The sequence below is a fragment of the Camelina sativa genome, chromosome 8 (assembly GCF_030686135.1).
Source record: "Camelina sativa cultivar CO46 ecotype springtype chromosome 8, ASM3068613v1".
Taxonomy (NCBI): domain Eukaryota; kingdom Viridiplantae; phylum Streptophyta; class Magnoliopsida; order Brassicales; family Brassicaceae; genus Camelina; species Camelina sativa.
In genome coordinates this window covers 11,814,503-11,832,200 of record NC_141887.1, presented here as the reverse complement: position 1 = coordinate 11,832,200, position 17,698 = coordinate 11,814,503, and the positions used below count along the sequence as shown (strand labels likewise).

Below are 17,698 nucleotides of genomic sequence, written 5' to 3'. Positions count from 1 at the left end.
AGCAACACATAATATTCATGCCAAAATACATTGTACTTAAAAGTTATTATAGTTTCCAAAACACAAAGTACAACACATAGTGTAGCTATTGAGTTCATCAAAAAAGAGTTACTTAGTAGTAGGTAACACATAGAGTAACCTATGGAGTTGAAGTTGGATCTTCTTGTTGAATAGGCTCAGTCGTGGTTGTCTCTTTAGCTGAATGGGTTGTCAAGAACTGCTTGAACCGTGGATCACATTCCCGCAGAAACTTCCCCACCAAGTCCAACTCGTCAATCTTCTCCTTCTGCCCAGCAATAATTTTGGATTGTTGAACAATTTCTGCATCACGCCTCAACATTTCTGCATCACGCCTCAACATATGAGAAGCCTGCTCCTCTATCTTCCGTTGAGCTTCCTTCAACTGTTCTTGCATAGCCACAAAGGTAGAAGTGTCTCCTGCTTGCTTCTGCTTGCCATTGACAATGCAGTCATGGAGGCTTCCAACTCCAAAAGGTTTTCCTCTTGAATCTTTCTCAGTGGACTGCAAAGTAAGAGAAAATAAGATATTAGAGGATGACAAATTAAACTCCATGATAACATTTGTGTATTGTTAAAATAAAACGTAACCTGAAGAAAGATTTCTGTATATTCTTCAGTTGTTAGCTCCCGGGGCCGTGAATAACCATCTAAGATGGCAGAAGGATCTTCCTCGAGCTGAGACAACCTCTCTTGCACATTCTTCTCATATGTTTATGCTATCTTCTCTGCCTTCCGATCAACATATGTCCCATCAGGCTTTGTATGTGCCTTGATGAAATCCTCACCAATACGTACTTTTCTTCCCAATTCCTCTTCCTGCAATGTTAAGAAACAAACAAGTAAAATTTCAATGTAACAACTAGATCAAAAATAAAAGTGGCGAATGTGTAACAACAGAATTGGCTCACCAGTTCGTCTTGAATCTGTCGATACGACTTTGGCCCTGAGAGGTGGACATGAGGACCGAGGCCATTACGGTCAGACATACAGGCATCAGAATATGTTTTGCTCCTTTGTTGTGCTTCTTCAGTGTCCCAGTATTCTGTCATTGTTGTCCATAGAGTAGTTCCAATCCATTTAGGTTGGCGTCTAGTAGTTCTCACGGTGCTAACCATGTCTTTGAGCCGATTTTGACAGATGGTCTCGAAGTTAGCTTGAACAGTCCCAGTTATCAAAGGATCCCAAGTGTGGGTTTTCTACAAAAAGCAAAAAGAAAATAGCTAATGTGAGTGAAAAGAAGCACAAGTAAATAAAACAATATATGAAGAGTAAAGCAGTATAGGAAGATTAAAGCTATATATGAAGGCTAGAGGACAAAACACTTAACCGCAAACTCAATGAAGTATCTTTCCTGTTTATCCCGAGGAACACTTGAACAGCTGTAGAAAGGACCTTCGAATTTGTTTAAAAGAATTTTAGTAATCTTTCGAACAAGCTTAGATCCAGTGTCACGATCAAACCTCCATACACATGAAACAATAAAACCAAAGTCAACCATCAGAGACACTCAAAATAACAAAACCAAAGGCTAAAGCAAATCAATAATCAAACTTAATGCTAAGTCTATGAGTTCAACTAAACTAAGAAGAAGAAGGATGATCTCAACTAAACTAAGAAGAAGAAGGATGATAGCAACTAAACTAAGAAGACTTAATCCTAATTCTAAGAAACGATTCACCATAGCTTCAAAATTGACCATCAAGATTTGTGTGCACCATTATTCAAAGAGTTTGTAATCGCATCAGAGACCAAACACTTCATAACCAAGACCAATGAGACCTAAGCAAGACCTAAACAAAACCAAAACCAAAGAGACCTAAACAAGACCTAAACACTAATATGAAATGAGACGAGACCTAACCATACCATTCGGTCTTTGGTAGGGGAATGGGAGAGAGGACGGTGGTGAGCTCATGTCTGTTTGGCACTACAAGCAGTGCATTTAGAGCCTGCAATGTGTCCTCCTGGAGTTCCGGCAACACCAGAGGATAATCAGCTTGGAAATTGTTGCCTTGAGACGATGGATGCAAACGATTACTGCGAGTCTGAGAGACTTCAACTGGAGAAGGCGGAGGGTCAACTAGAGAAGGCGGAGGATGCGACGGATTGTAGTGGACTTCTTCAGAAGGAGTCGGGTGTACTTGAGGCTGCGGTGGGTGAGTGTAGGAGTTCTAAACAAGCTGTTGAGGTGGAGGATAGTTCCGGATCTGGGCTGCCGATGACTGTCGTTGTACTTCAGGCGTCTGCAGCGGAGGAGGAGATTGGACCGCCGACGTGAAGTTGTACTGACTGGGTAGAGTGTGCGGCCGTTGATTTGGTGTTGACACTCCGACTCTCTGCGTATGATTAGGAGCAGTTTTCCTCTTCCTTCCTCCTCGATTAGGCATCGTATGAGAGATGATGCGAAGGATTAGGGTTACAGATTTGGGGGAATCGAGAGGAAGAAGAGAAGGATTAGGGTTACAGATTTGGGGGATCGAGAGGAAGAAGAGAAGGATTAGGGTTACAGATTAGGATTAAGGATTTGGGGGATTAGGGGATCGAGAGGAAGAAGAAGAAGAGAAGGATTAGGATTAAGGATTTGGGGGAATCGAGAGGAGGCGAAGGCTGCGAGAGGAAGAAGAGAATGGAATAGGGTTTTCGTATTAGGGGGATCGAGAGGAAGAAGAGAATTGAGAATAGGTTTGGTTAATTAGGCCCAAATTTTAATCTAAGCCCAAATTTTTAAATTTGAATTACAATTTTAATTAACCAAGTTTATTTATAAAATACTGAATAGTTTTTATAATATTACACAATAATATTACATAATAATATTACACAATAATATTACACAAATATTACACAGTAAAAAGAAAAAAATTAAAAAACAAATACATAGTAATTTTTCCAAATAATTATGTATCTTCGTCTTCTTGTTCTTCATCATCAGAAGACGATAAATTACACTGGAATTCATCTTCTGGATCCGCATCTCCAACATCGTAATCAAGGTTTATTGGATTAGCGCCTGCTACCAAATTGTCGACTATGAGATCTTCAACTGTAGTCATCAATACAGCATCATCATTTTCTGTTTGCAACAGAGTCGGTTCCTTGTTTTCATATTCTCCTGAAATGTTTCCCCTCGGATTTAATTTCAGAACACTTAGCCACTCTCGCTTTGGTTTCTTTGTGTATGGATACGGAATATAGCAAACTTGATCTGCTTGAGATGCTGTTTGCAAAATCGCAATTTAGTATGGATAGTTACATTAAATAAACTTATCTATAAATTATATTGAGTTTTACGTACCTAAAATGAATGGCTCATATTTGTTGTATTTTCTCGAAGAGTTCACGTCAACAATGCCACTATTGCTCTTCCGAGTCCCTCTACCAATGACAGGATCATACCACTTACACTTAAAAAGTGTGATTTTCAAATTGGTCATCCCTTCGTACTCAAGTTCTATGATATCAGTTAAGTTCCCATAGAAATCTGCACCATCAGATGCATCAGTGTAATTTTCACCTTTAACAGATACACCACAGTTACATGTCTTCCGTCCAGAGCCGTCATTCTGCGTATGAAACACATAGCCTCTTGTAAAGTATATTGGCCAAGTTTTGACCTTGTGTAAAGGTCCATGCACTATCTCTTGAACCCAAGTAGGAAATGGATTTGTGGCGTTCCAGTATATAACCTGCATATATATATATATATATATATATATAATAAAGTCAAACATTATTATATACATATAAATATTATCAATGATATAATTAAATAAATGCATAATCAGAGTCGGTTACATGCGTTCGAGTATACTTACATAATCTTTCACCCACACATGATATTCTTCAGCTCTTTTCGTGGACAGTTCTTTTTCGGTTAATTCAGGATATTTGGTAGAAAGAAAATCCTCGAACATACTAAAAAAATTAAATATATTTAATATATATGAGAAATATTTGTGGAGTCTATATATTTGCGAGTCTATATTATATACCTCTCAATTGGTTGAAAATAGTCACAATTCCGTAAAACATATGCATGTGCGCACTGAAAGTCTCTCTCTAAAAGCCATACTTCATGCATTTCCCCACTTGGACGACCGACATGAGTAAATATATTAGGGACTCCAGGGACATGATATATTGGGACTTCACCTTCATAAAATCTTGTTAACCTGATCAAATAAGATAATTAAAAGTAATTCAAATTAAGTATAAATTATAATTTCATTTAATTATACCTTGATTTTGTTTGTATATGATCGGCAAAGTAGTGCTCAGAGAAGTAAGCAATCTCGTCATTGATATATGACTCAACGATTGATCTAGCCACATATCTTTTGTTCTTCGCTTTTCCTTTCAAATTTTTGAAAAATCTTTCAAAAGGATACATCCACCTATATTGGACAGGGCCTCCCAATTCTGCTTCATATGGGAGATGTATAGGCAGGTGCTCCATCACATCAAAAAATGATGGTGGAAATATCTTCTCTAAGTTGCATAAGTGATATGTTACGGTTTTGACTCACTTTGACCCCGTTTATTTGATAGTTTTGTAGTTGTTTGAGTCCTTTTCAGGTTATAATACGAGGCTAGGAAGCTAAAAGCAAGGATTGGAACAGCAGGAGCAATCGGAGCAGAAAGGAGTTGAATTGAAGCAGAAAAGCTGATTTTAGACCCAGGAGCACATGCTCCCGACTTCCGAGCACATGCTCTCAACTTTACGGTTTCATGACGACACGTGGCAAGCATCTAGGCGCCGATTCCCTGCCTAATTCCCCTTATTTTAGGCGATCCTTTGTGAGAGAAAGAGAGAGGATATCGATTTTTAATAGGAAGATTTGAATTTGGATTCTTTCCTTATTTTTCTCTACTTGTATGCTATTTAACCTAGGGTTTTTAGGAGAGAAAATATACTCTTTTCTTTTGGGTTTTTGAGCGACGTTTTTGTGAGAGGAAGAAGAGCGGCCACCTTGTTTATCATTCTCTGAACCCTTTTTATTTTTATGTCATTGAATTTCTCATCTTTTGCTATGATTCATTTCTCTATGTCTGAGTAGTTTTCTTTGCTAGATTAGGGGTTTCAAAAGGGGTTTCATGGGTTAGCAACAGAACACAAATAGGGCTTTATATAATCGATTGTCTTCACTATTGTTAGACTTAATGCTTAGGTTGATTTGATCACCCAATCTATGATTCTAGGTTTATCTATTCATCAAAAGTGTAATAGGTTGCTAGAAAAGACATTAGTGGGCAAATTATCCTAGACCTTCGAAAGTTGATGTGTAGGTGATTTGTGAACTTATCATTCCTGTTCTTTAATGCTTGTCTGCGATTCTGGGCTCAAATGACAGTTTAGGGTTTATGGACCGCCGAGCATGTGCTCCGCGTTTCCGCACAGAATCGATCAGATAGAGTTATTGATCCCACGACAGTGGATCAGTTTATATTTTTGTTTGAGTTCTAGACTGGTACTTAACCTATGCCCTGAATAGTTGTTTAGTTGCTGTCTCTGAAATTCCCGAGAATCACCCCTGATCTAGTGTTTTGCTTATTGCCTTTCTATACCGTTTTAATCGCGTTACTGTTACCAAACAAACCCAACTTTGAATTGTCTTAGCTTGAAATTGAACCAATAGAACCATAGAGTAAAACTTGGTCTTCGTGGGATTCGACCCCTAAGTACTACTTCTTTGCTGTGCACTTGCAGTAGGAAAATAGGGTTTAAAACTCTGTGTATCAAGTTTTTGGCGCCGTTGCCGGGGACCAAAATTTTACCTTTGGTTTTCGGCGAAATTACTAGACTAAGACCTTACTGATTTGTCTTCCTGCTTCTTCTTTACGTGTGTTTCAGGTGCATGTCAAGAAGATCTACAAGAAGAAACAACACCGAAGAACTAGTTGCTTTGTCAGCCGCAGAGTTCTCTTTGGCAGAAAGAACAAACCGCAAGAACAGAAAGTTTCAATCCGTCAACATGGGTGACAACAGAAACAATGAGGATATGGCTGCCGAGTTGCAGCAACTTCGACAACAGTTGGGGCAGTTGCTCCGTGCTCAACACGAAAGAGCCGCGCCGCCGCAACCGTCCATTGGGGACAAGGACAACCCGCATGTGTCCTACACCAACCGAGCGGCGATTGTTCCTCCCACCATCCAGAGACAAGATTTTGAGATCAAGCCACAGATGATCTCTCTAGTGAAGCAGCACCTATTTCACGGTCTCCCAGATGAGATTCCAATGGACCACATCGAGAATTTTGAGGAGATATGTAGCACCACTGGTTCAAATGGGATACTGCCAGACTTTCTGAAGTGCAAGCTCTTTCCTTTCTCTCTTGCGGATAGAGCTTCACGTTGGCTGAAGTCATTGCCACCTGGGTCTCTGACATCATGGGAACAGTGTAGGTCTGCGTTTCTGGACCATTTCTACACCAAGACTAAGACCGCTGCCCTGAGCAACAAGATTTCATCGTTCCAACAGCACACTGGAGAAGCCTTCTGCGAGGCTTGGGAGAGGTACAAAGAGTACCGTAGAGAGTGTCCGCACCATGGATTCAGTGATGAACAGATTCTGGGCATTTTCTATGATGGTGTTAACTGGGACTACAGAAACGTTCTCAACTCGGCCAGCAATGGGGATTTTATGACGAAGTCTAAGGAAGGAGCATATCAGTTGATTGAGAACCTAGCTGCAAGCTCCAGCAACAAGGCTCCTGAGTATGACAGGTCCGTGAAGGTCAACAGTGTCGATACGCAAAAGATTGACGAGTTGACAGCCAAGGTGAACCTTCTTCTGAAGGGGAGCCAGAAAACTGTCCATTTTGTCGATGAGACCGGAGACATGCCGCTAGCTCAGGAGATTTGTGATGGAGAGGATGAAACAATGGAGATTAATTATGTGAGTGGGCAAGGTTTTGTGCAGAACAGGGGTTTCAACCCGAACTACAGAAGCCATCCAAATTTGTCCTATGGAAGCACCATCCGCTAGGATTGACAAGGGCAAGGGTATTGCTGAAGAATACCTTCCTCAACATGCTGCTGAGACTCTACCGTTGAGTCAAAAAGAGGCCAAAGCATCCGGCGAGCATGTGCTCCCATCCAGCGAGCACGTGCTCCCGACTCCCGATCAGACCGTTCCTACTGAGGTACCTCCTGCACGCGTGTACACCCCTAGGGTTCCTTACCCTGTTCCTCCTAAGAAATCTCGCAAGGATTTGGAGGATGCAAAGTGCAAGGAGATGTTGAGAGAATTGACGGTAAAACTACCCCTAGCTGATGCTGTTCAGATGATACCTGCTTTGAAGAGATATGTGAAAGGGTTAGTTTCTGGGAGAATGTCAGAGGAAGAGAACGTGATGATGGTTTCAAGAGAGTGCAGTGCTGTGCTGCAAAACAAAGTGCTAAAGAAGAGAGATGATCCAGGGCGATTTGTCTTATTCGTGAGAATCGGTAAAACGATTTTTGCAAACTCCCTCTGTGATCTAGGCTCCAGTGTGAACCTTATGCCATATTCAGTGGCTAAAAGGCTGGGATACACGAAGTTCAAGTCTACACGGATTTCGTTAGTATTCGCGGATAGATCCACCAAGCGCCCCATAGGAGTGTTGGAGGATTTACATGTCCAGATAGGGGACACGCTTATACCAGCAGACTTTGTGGTTCTGGAACTTGAAGAAGAACCACGTGACCCCCTGATCTTAGGTAGATCATTCTTATGCACAGCTGGTGCGATTATAGATGTGCAAGGGGGAGCGATCGATCTCCAGCTGGGGGATATGATCGCAAGGTTTGAGATGAATAAGCTGCTCAAGAAACCTATGATAGATGGTCAGACTTTTGTGGTTGATGATGGTTCAGAGGTTGCACATGAGGTCACCGATGAAGTTCTCACTCTCGACCCGTTGGAGGTTGCCTTGACAAAGGCAGAGGGTAAGTATGGATTCTTGAATGAGGAAGCTGATGGTTTTACACGCATTTTGGATGCAGGTACACGCTTCCAGCAACTGGTAGCTTACGCCAGCCTAGACGATAAGAACCAATCAGGGGAGGAATCCACCGAGGGAGCACCTGCTCCGGATTCCGGAGCACATGCTCCGGTAAAGTCAGCGGATGGTCCTTGGAGCGAGTTAAGAGCTCCAAAGGTAGAGCTAAAACCACTTCCAGCCGGGCTAAGGTACGCGTTCCTAGGTCCTAACTCTACATACCCCGTGATAGTGAACTCTGAACTAAACAATGTAGAGACCGCTTTGCTCTTTTGTGAACTTAGGAAGTATAGAAATGCTCTAGGGTATTCACTAGATGACATCCCAGGAATCTCACCAGAACTTTGCATGCATAGGATACATCTGGAAGATGAATCAATGACTTCGGTAGAACATCAGAGGAGGTTGAACCCGAATCTAAAGGATGTTGTTAAGAAAGAGATAATGAAACTTCTAGATGCGGGTGTAATTTATGCTATTTCTGATAGTTCCTGGATTAGTCCAGTTCATGTAGTCCCTAAGAAAGGTGGAATTACAGTGGTTAAGAATGATAAGGATGAGTTGATTCCTACTAGGACAGTTACGGGACATCGCATATGCATAGACTATAGAAAACTTAATGCTGCGACCCGTAAGGATCATTTTCCTTTGCCGTTTATTGATCAAATGCTTGAGAGATTGGCTAACCATCCTTATTACTGTTTCTTAGATGGCTATTCAGGTTTCTTTCAGATCCCAATCCATCCCGACGATCAAGCGAAGACCACATTCACATGTCCTTACGGCACCTTTGCTTACCGCAGAATGCTGTTTGGCTTGTGCAATGCACCAGCGACCTTCCAACGTTGCATGATGTCCATTTTCACTGACCTGATTGAGGATATAATGGAAGTTTTCATGGACGATTTCTCCGTCTATGGGAGCTCCTTTTCCGTTTGTTTGTCTAATTTGTGCAGGGTGTTGCAGCGGTGTGAAGACAAACATCTGGTGCTGAATTGGGAGAAATGCCACTTCATGGTCAGAGATGGGATAGTGCTGGGACACAAGATTTCTGAAAAGGGGATTGAGGTTGACAAAGCCAAGGTTGAGGTGATGATGAGTTTACAACCGCCTAATTCGGTAAAAGGGATCCGCAGTTTCCTTGGCCACGCCGGTTTCTACAGACGGTTCATTAAGGATTTCTCCAAGATAGCAAGACCACTTACCCAACTGTTGTGTAAGGAAGTGAAGTTTGATTTCGATTCTGCTTGCTTGGAGGCCTTTCACACGATCAAAGGAGCTTTGGTTAGCACTCCGATTGTACAACCGCCAGATTGGGACCTTCCCTTTGAGGTCATGACTGATGCGAGTGATTATGCCGTGGGAGCGGTTCTGGGACAGAGAAAAGACAAGAAGCTGCACGTGATATACTATGCCAGCCGCACCTTGGATGAGGCTCAGTGCAAGTACGCTACAACCGAGAAAGAACTTTTAGCGGTTGTGTTTGCTTTTGAGAAGTTTCGATCATACCTTGTTGGTTCCAAAGTGGTTGTTCACACTGATCATGCAGCATTGAGGTATCTACTGACCAAGAAGGATGCAAAACCAAGGCTACTCCGTTGGATTTTATTACTTCAAGAGTTTGACTTGGAGATTAAAGACAAGAAGGGTATTGAGAACGGAGTTGCAGATCAATTGTCAAGAATGAGGATAGAAGAAGAGCTACCCGTGGATGATAGCCTTCCTGAAGAACATGTTTACTCGATTGGCATCTTTGATCCCACCGAGCACATGCTCCGCCTGGGAGCACATGCTCCGCCTGGGAGCACATGCTCCGAAAACCCCGTGCAAGGCAATCGATACCAACAAACAGCCGAGTTTTCCTTGGTTTGGAGAGTATGCAAACTACCTAGCAGCAGAGAAAGAACCTACTGAGTTTGTGGGGAAGAAGAAGAAGAAGTTCCTAAAAGACATAAGGCGGTATTTTTGGGATGAGCCTTACCTCTATAGGCATTGCTCGGATGGTGTTTTCAGGAGGTGTGTGACTGAGGAGGAGGTTCCTGGAGTCTTGTTTCATTGCCATAGCTCACCCTATGCTGGACACTTTGCTACTTTCAAAACCGTGTCCAAAGCTCTTCCAGCGGGTTATTGGTGGCCTACCATGTTCAGAGATGCGCAGCGGTTTGTGTCTACTTGCGACACATGTCAGAGACAAGGGAACATCAGCAGGAGGAATGAAATGCCTCAGAATTTCATCTTGGAGGTTGAGGTATTTGATGTTTGGGGAATTGACTTCATGGGACCTTTCCCGAACTCATTCGGCAATGAGTACATATTGGTGGCTGTCGATTATGTGTCTAAGTGGGTAGAAGCTTTGGCCAGCCCCAATAATGATGCAAAGACCGTGCTCAAGATGTTCAAGTCGGTTATTTTCCCATGGTTTGGTGTCCCACGGGTAGTCATTAGCGATGGTGGATCGCATTTCATTAACAAGGTCTTTGAGAGTCTTCTCAAGAAGAATGGAGTGAGGCACAAGGTCGCCACCCCCTACCACCCACAAACAAGCGGCCAAGTTGAGATCTCTAACCGGGAGATTAAGAGCATTTTGCAAAAAACAGTGAACACAACAAGGAAGGATTGGTCTCTGAAGCTAGATGAAGCTCTATGGGCTTCTAGAACCGCCTACAAAACACCCCTAGGGACTACACCGTTTCACTTGGTGTATGGTAAGGCGTGTCACCTTCCAGTTGAGCTAGAGTACAAGGCTGCTTGGGCAGTGAAAATGCTAAACTTTGACACTAAGAGCGCCCATGAAAGGAGGAAGATGCAACTGCATGAGCTAGAGGAGATTAGGCACCTCGCCTATGAAAACTCAATACTCTACAAGGAGCGTACCAAAGCCTACCATGACAAGCGGATCCTCACTAGGACCTTTGCTCCTAATGATCAAGTCTTGTTGGTAAACTCTAGGCTGAAACTGTTTCCCGGAAAGCTAAGATCACGATGGTCCGGACCCTTCACCATCAAGGAGATTAGACCATATGGGGCTGTTGTGTTGCTGGACACAAAAGGAGGAGAATTTGTGGTGAATGGACAGAGGCTGAAACCATATCTTACCGCCTCTGAGCACGCAAGGGGTGAAACCTTTGCCCTAGGCGACCCTCCTATTGCCTAAGGAGCTTTCAAGTCAAGCTAATGACTTAAAACAAGCGCTGGGTGGGAGGCAACCCACCGGGTATATATTGCTGAGTTTTTCTTTTTCTTTTTAGGATTTGTTTCTTCTCTTTTTGGTTTCAGGAATGTTGGAAAAAATGGGGAGCACATGCTCGCCAGACGCGAGCAACCCGATGCACATGCTCGGCGAACTGAAAAAAAAAAAAAAAAAAGATGCGGAGCACATGCTCGCCGGACGCGAGCAACCCGATGCACATGCTCGGCAAAATGAATACAAAAGAAGAAACAGAGAAGAGCGATTGGGCCAGGTAAGTTTAATGAATTTCAGGCCCAGGCCCACCAGGCCCAGGCCCACCAGGCCCAGGCCCACCAGGCCCAGGTAACCCACCAAATCGCAAACCCTTCTCTCTTTTCTTCTTCCTTCTTTCTTCTTTTCTTCTCCTCGTCGCCGTCGAAGCTCTCTTTCTCTCCCATTGCTAACTTTTTCAAAACTAGACCGATTTCAGTGATTTTTGAGACTAGATTGCTTCATTATCCACCACAATCCTCAATCTCTAGTCCATTTAAGCACACACTCGAGGTACAGATGGCCCCTAGACGCTCTACCTCAGGAAGAAAGAGCACAACAAAGAGACCAACCGACGATTCACAATCATTCCCGTGGCCACGGTGCGAGGGAGAACCGTTGAACTTGAACGATGACTCGCTACCCGCCGAGTCTGACACGGTTTGGGATCAGAGAGACGCCAACCAATACAACAAGCTGCTGTCCGTGAAGATCGAGCCTACCCGCACTCTTTGTGATGACACGCTCAAGATGCTCGGCTTGCACGACCAAGTCTACCCGATATTGTGCCAAGCGCGTGTTGGGATCTTTACCACTTGGGAGGGAGACTTATACCCTGACTTGGTCCGCCAGTGCCTCGCCTCCGCCACACTCACACACGCTGACCCCAAGAAGAAATCCATCGCCGGCGCCACATTCTCTTTTAAGGCCGGCGGGCGCCGTTACGAATTGCCCCTGCATGACTTCGGCCTCCATTACGGGTTCTATCTCGAGGACGAGAACATGAGCTTCCCGAGGAAGTTCCCACAGGCAGCCACCTTTTGGAGCTTGATAGCTTCGGGGCCCTACCGCTCCAACAAGGCCAGCCAGACGAGCATCTCGCATCCCGCAGTCAGAATCGCCTCCCGCGTCTTCAGCAACCTCGTCTTCAATCGCGACATTGGGAACAAGGTCCACCACGACGACTTGCTGATGTTGTACTTGGGGTGCAGCTTTTTGACACCCGCGGAACCCGAAGCACATGCTCTGTTTCCTGGCGCACCTGCTCCATCTGACGTGCGGTGCAACATGGCTATGCACTTCGCTGAGACGATCTGTGCTGCTAAGCACAAGACTTCTGGCCGTACAGAGAGGATTGGCAGCCTTCTCACTCATCTCTTTGAGCACATGCGGATCGATCTGACGAAGTATTCTCGTGTAGAGCAGAGGGAGCGCATTGACATACAACATCTGGTCCACTCCCGAGTCATCCAGTTAGCCAACCCCTTCTACACATACCGGTATGGTGGCCCTGACGGTAATCAGGGGAGCATTCGCCTCCCAGCTCCTGAGCTTACGCAGCTAGCCATGGTGGATGATCTGCGTTTCTCCAGCGCCCCACTGCTTCTGGGAGATGTTCCGCCTCCACCTACCCAGTTTGATCCACCACCAGCGGACTTTGCTAGCTCATCCCACCACCGCGAGGACAGCGTTCCACCATTCACATCATCCGATCCTCAGGGTGAGTTTGATCTCCCACCGATCTCTAATGAGCCCGATACCGCTGAATACAGGAGATGGATGGTCGAGTCGCAGCAGAAGAACAACAGCTTGATGCGGAGGATCCTGACGACACTATCTCGCGGTTGCTGCCACCACACCACCACCGCCGCCGACCCAAGCCCACCGGTGAGACCACCACGTCGAAGGTGCCACCTTGCCCGTTCGGAGAGCGAGAGCCCCAACGATTCCGACGTCTGATCACGGTTACACACACCATCATTGTTCTATCCGCATTATTTTCTTTTCGTTTTTGTTGTTATCTTTATTTTTCTTCTTGTCTAGGTCTCTCTTTGGCTTATTTTCACACCGGAGACGGTGTGAAGTAAGTCCGGGGGAGGGTCACCTATGTCCTTTGTTTTCTTTATTTTTCTTTTTATTGAGTCAGTTTGTCATGTGAGTCGAACCAAAACTTGTGGGAATTAGGACCGAAATCTGTGATGTTTTTAACCATTTGTGAGTTTGACCGCTTTTCCTAGTGACCATTGTTGCAGAACTAAGAGTACAGAGACGAGCTAATACCTCTTCACATTCGGACCCTTCACCTGGCCAGAAAAGCTTCATCTCGTTAAGGTTTCACCGGAAAGACTTAGACTCTACTTTATTGGAACCTAACCGGATTTAAATTCTTCTCGTTTTGGGCATTAGGATAGGGAACGTGTCACATATTCAGGACTTCTTATTCATTTTGCCAATCTTGCTGATCCTGAATAGCTAGCTCATTTTAAGTTAGTACCCACCCCGAGCCTAACCTCCTTTCAAACCACTTGCACTTGTATTTTTGTTTTCTCATTCTGTGCAGCTATGTGCAAAACGGTCGGGGAGAGCAGGACTGACACAATCTCTAACTCGCTCTTGCTGGAGAACCAAAGAGGAAAGAGCCGGACGGACAGAGCCGGACGGACAGAGCACGTGCTCCAACCCAGCGAGCACCTGCTCCCGAAATTATATACATCCGAGTCCGCGAGTTGTTTTGAGCAGAGAGAGAGCCTAGGATACGGTCCGCATGCTCCAGAGGCAATATCAGAAGAAGATCCCCCATCATCCTTCATTACAATTTCTCATCAAAAAAAAAAAAAAAAAAAAGAACGTTTAAGGATGATGGAAAGGGACCAGAGCTAGTGTTACACACCCCCGAGCATGCGTTATACCCTGAGGAGAAAAGAGAGGCTGAGTTTGAGAAGATAAGAAGAGGAGAGTGATTAGAGGTTGTGGACATTAATGAGTCCACTCTCCCTTACCATTTTGTGCGATATCCTGCATCTCTTTCGAAGTAATGGTAACTCCTAAACACTCTATAGCTCCACCATTAAAACAGCCTTTTATCTACCAAGCCTCGATTTCACTAGCTTAATGCCCTTAATGAGAAGCTCACGCCAATTTTAATTGAATCTAAAGAGTCTCTGTCTGGAAAGTGATCTTTTTCTGGGTTTGATTGCCAATTATGGTTCTGGTTTTGGAGATGTTTGTTAGAGAAGTTTTTGGTATAGCTTGTTCTAACACATGTGGTCTGCAGGTCATGGTCTACTCACGGTTTCTGAGATTTTTGCGAGTTCCCACCTTGGCTCTCTTGGCGCTTGGTTTGAGTTTGTTTGAGGACAAACAAAGATCTAAGTCCGGGGGAGTTGATATGTTACGGTTTTGACTCACTTTGACCCCGTTTATTTGATAGTTTTGTAGTTGTTTGAGTCCTTTTCAGGTTATAATACGAGGTTAGGAAGCTAAAAGCAAGGATTGGAACAGCAGGAGCAATCGGAGCAGAAAGGAGTTGAATTGGAGCAGAAAAGCTGATTTTAGACCCAGGAGCACATGCTCCCGACTTCCGAGCACATGCTCTCAACTTTACGGTTTCATGACGACACGTGGCAAGCATCTAGGCGCCGATTCCCTGCCTAATTCCCCTTATTTTAGGCGATCCTTTGTGAGAGAAAGAGAGAGGATATCGATTTTTAATAGGAAGATTTGAATTTGGATTCTTTCCTTATTTTTCTCTACTTGTATGCTATTTAACCTAGGGTTTTTAGGAGAGAAAATATACTCTTTTCTTTTGGGTTTTTGAGCGACGTTTTTGTGAGAGGAAGAAGAGCGGCCACCTTGTTTATCATTCTCTGAACCCTTTTTATTTTTATGTCATTGAATTTCTCATCTTTTGCTATGATTCATTTCTCTATGTCTGAGTAGTTTTCTTTGCTAGATTAGGGGTTTCAAAAGGGGTTTCATGGGTTAGCAACAGAACACAAATAGGGCTTTATATAATCGATTGTCTTCACTATTGTTAGACTTAATGCTTAGGTTGATTTGATCACCCAATCTATGATTCTAGGTTTATCTATTCATCAAAAGTGTAATAGGTTGCTAGAAAAGACATTAGTGGGCAAATTATCCTAGACCTGCGAAAGTTGATGTGTAGGTGATTTGTGAACTTATCATTCCTGTTCTTTAATGCTTGTCTGCGATTCTGGGCTCAAACGACAGTTTAGGGTTTATGGACCGCCGAGCATGTGCTCCGGATGTCTGAGCATGTGCTCCGCGTTTCCGCACAGAATCGATCAGATAGAGTTATTGATCCCACGACAGTGGATCAGTTTATATTTTTGTTTGAGTTCTAGACTGGTACTTAACCTATGCCCTGAATAGTTGTTTAGTTGCTGTCTCTGAAATTCCCGAGAATCACCCCTGATCTAGTGTTTTGCTTATTGCCTTTCTATACCGTTTTAATCGCGTTACTGTTACCAAACAAACCCAACTTTGAATTGTCTTAGCTTGAAATTGAACCAATAGAACCATAGAGTAAAACTTGGTCTTCGTGGGATTCGACCCCTAAGTACTACTTCTTTGCTGTGCACTTGCAGTAGGAAAATAGGGTTTAAAACTCTGTGTATCAATAAGATCAAAACAATGTTATGTTTAAGAATTTGAACGCGACTTTTTTGCAAAGTTCTTGAGCATAAGTCCCTGAAAAATGCTCCAATCCCTGAAAATGTATTCAAATTTCATGTCTTAGGAAATTATATTTAAAAATATATAGTACAAGATGTTGTCCACAAAATACTTCTCGGTATGCATCACATCAATATTATGTCGGAGATTGAGGTCCTTCCAGTAAGGTCGCTTATCGTCCACATCAGCACTGCTTTTAGATTAAAGTTTTGATTCAAAGACACATCGTATGCATCGACTCCAGTAGACCACAACTCTTTTAACTCCTCAATCAGAGGTTGTAGGAATATATCGAGGCTAGCTCGCGGATGATTTGGCCCAGAATTTAGAATTGTAAGAAACAAGTACTCTGTATTCATGCACATACCAGGGGGTAAATTATATGGAGTCAAGATCACAGGCCACAGTGAATGATTACGAGACATGCCAAATGGATTGAACCCATCGGTACATAATCCAAGGTAGACGTTACGGGGTTCTTCCGCAAACCGAGGGTTAAGCTCTTGGAAATATCTCCACTCCTCCGCATCAGAAGGATGATTCATTTCTCCCTCTTTTGATTGGTGCTCTGCATGCCATCTCATTGCCGCTACAGTCTTTTGGCTCTGATACATTCTCTTCAACCTATCAGCAATAGGTAGATAACACATACGACTATATGGTACTCTTGTTCTCCGTCGGTCCTCCTTAGGCTTCCATCTTGGTGAACCACAAAATAGACATGTCTCTTCCTTTTCGTCTTCTTTCCAGAAAATCATACAATTGTTAATGCAAACATCAATTTTATAGTATGGAAGGCCCAAATTACGCATCAATTTCTCTGTCTCGTAATGTGAACCGGTAGACTGGTTGCCTTCTGGTAAATAATCCCTCAAAATTCCGCAAACCGAATCTACTAACTTTTCACTCATATTATACTCTGCCTTATTTTGCATGACTCGAGCAGCCAATGACAATTGCGAGTGACCTTCACGACAACCATCATATAAAGGAGTTTTTGCACTATCTAACAAGTCGTAAAATTTCTGTGAATGGTTTTGTACCGGTTCTTCCACATTCTCATAACTATCATTTTGATGATAATTATCATCTAAACCCACATTATAACGAAATGCATCATTCACCATATCCACATATGGATCTTCTACTACATTACCCATTTCTTCATGACTCCCATCATACGTCCTATCAGTGTAACTACTTTCTATATCCAAATTAATTTCTTCTCCGTGGTTATACCAAACATAATAATCTGGCATAAATCCATTACTAAACAGATGACTCATAACTCTTCTACCCGAGGGACATCTATTGTTTTTGCAAATACTACATGGACAGAGAAACTTACCCCCATTATTCTGAACTGTATCTTGGCTACTTGCAAACGTTAAGAATTGGTCCACCCCCATTTCGAATTCAGATGAAAAATTCCCCGTCAGTTCATCGAACCTCTTGTACATCCACTCCCGATAATTACCGCCATTACCACCATAATTGTAATATCCCGCCATTATAATTATATATATATATATATATTTTTTTTTGGAGAAAATATAAGATTATATAAAGCCAAACTTTTTTTTTATTTAGAATTTTTTTTTTTAGGTAAGGAAAGTGTCTTGTTCGGAATGAAGAGAACAAATGAGTCCAACTCGTTTTTATAGACTTTCCTAGGTGACTAATAGGCGACTACATAATAAAAGTTGGTACACCAACCCCCACATGCAAAACACGTTTTTTTAACTGTATTTTGCGACTATTTGGCGACTACACGATGAC

The 17,698-nt window shown here is 43.1% G+C and overlaps 1 non-coding gene and 1 pseudogene across 1 annotated transcript; both read right to left on the bottom strand.

Annotated features, from left to right (window-relative positions):
- Nucleotides 1-1,716: 1,716 nt before the first annotated feature.
- On the bottom strand, nucleotides 1,717-2,615 carry LOC147939968 (uncharacterized; annotated as a pseudogene).
- Nucleotides 2,616-6,467: 3,852 nt separating this feature from the next.
- On the bottom strand, nucleotides 6,468-6,574 carry LOC147939967 (small nucleolar RNA R71). The gene has a single exon (XR_015564887.1). It is a non-coding gene; the product is annotated as a small nucleolar RNA R71 (small nucleolar RNA).
- Nucleotides 6,575-17,698: the final 11,124 nt, after the last annotated feature.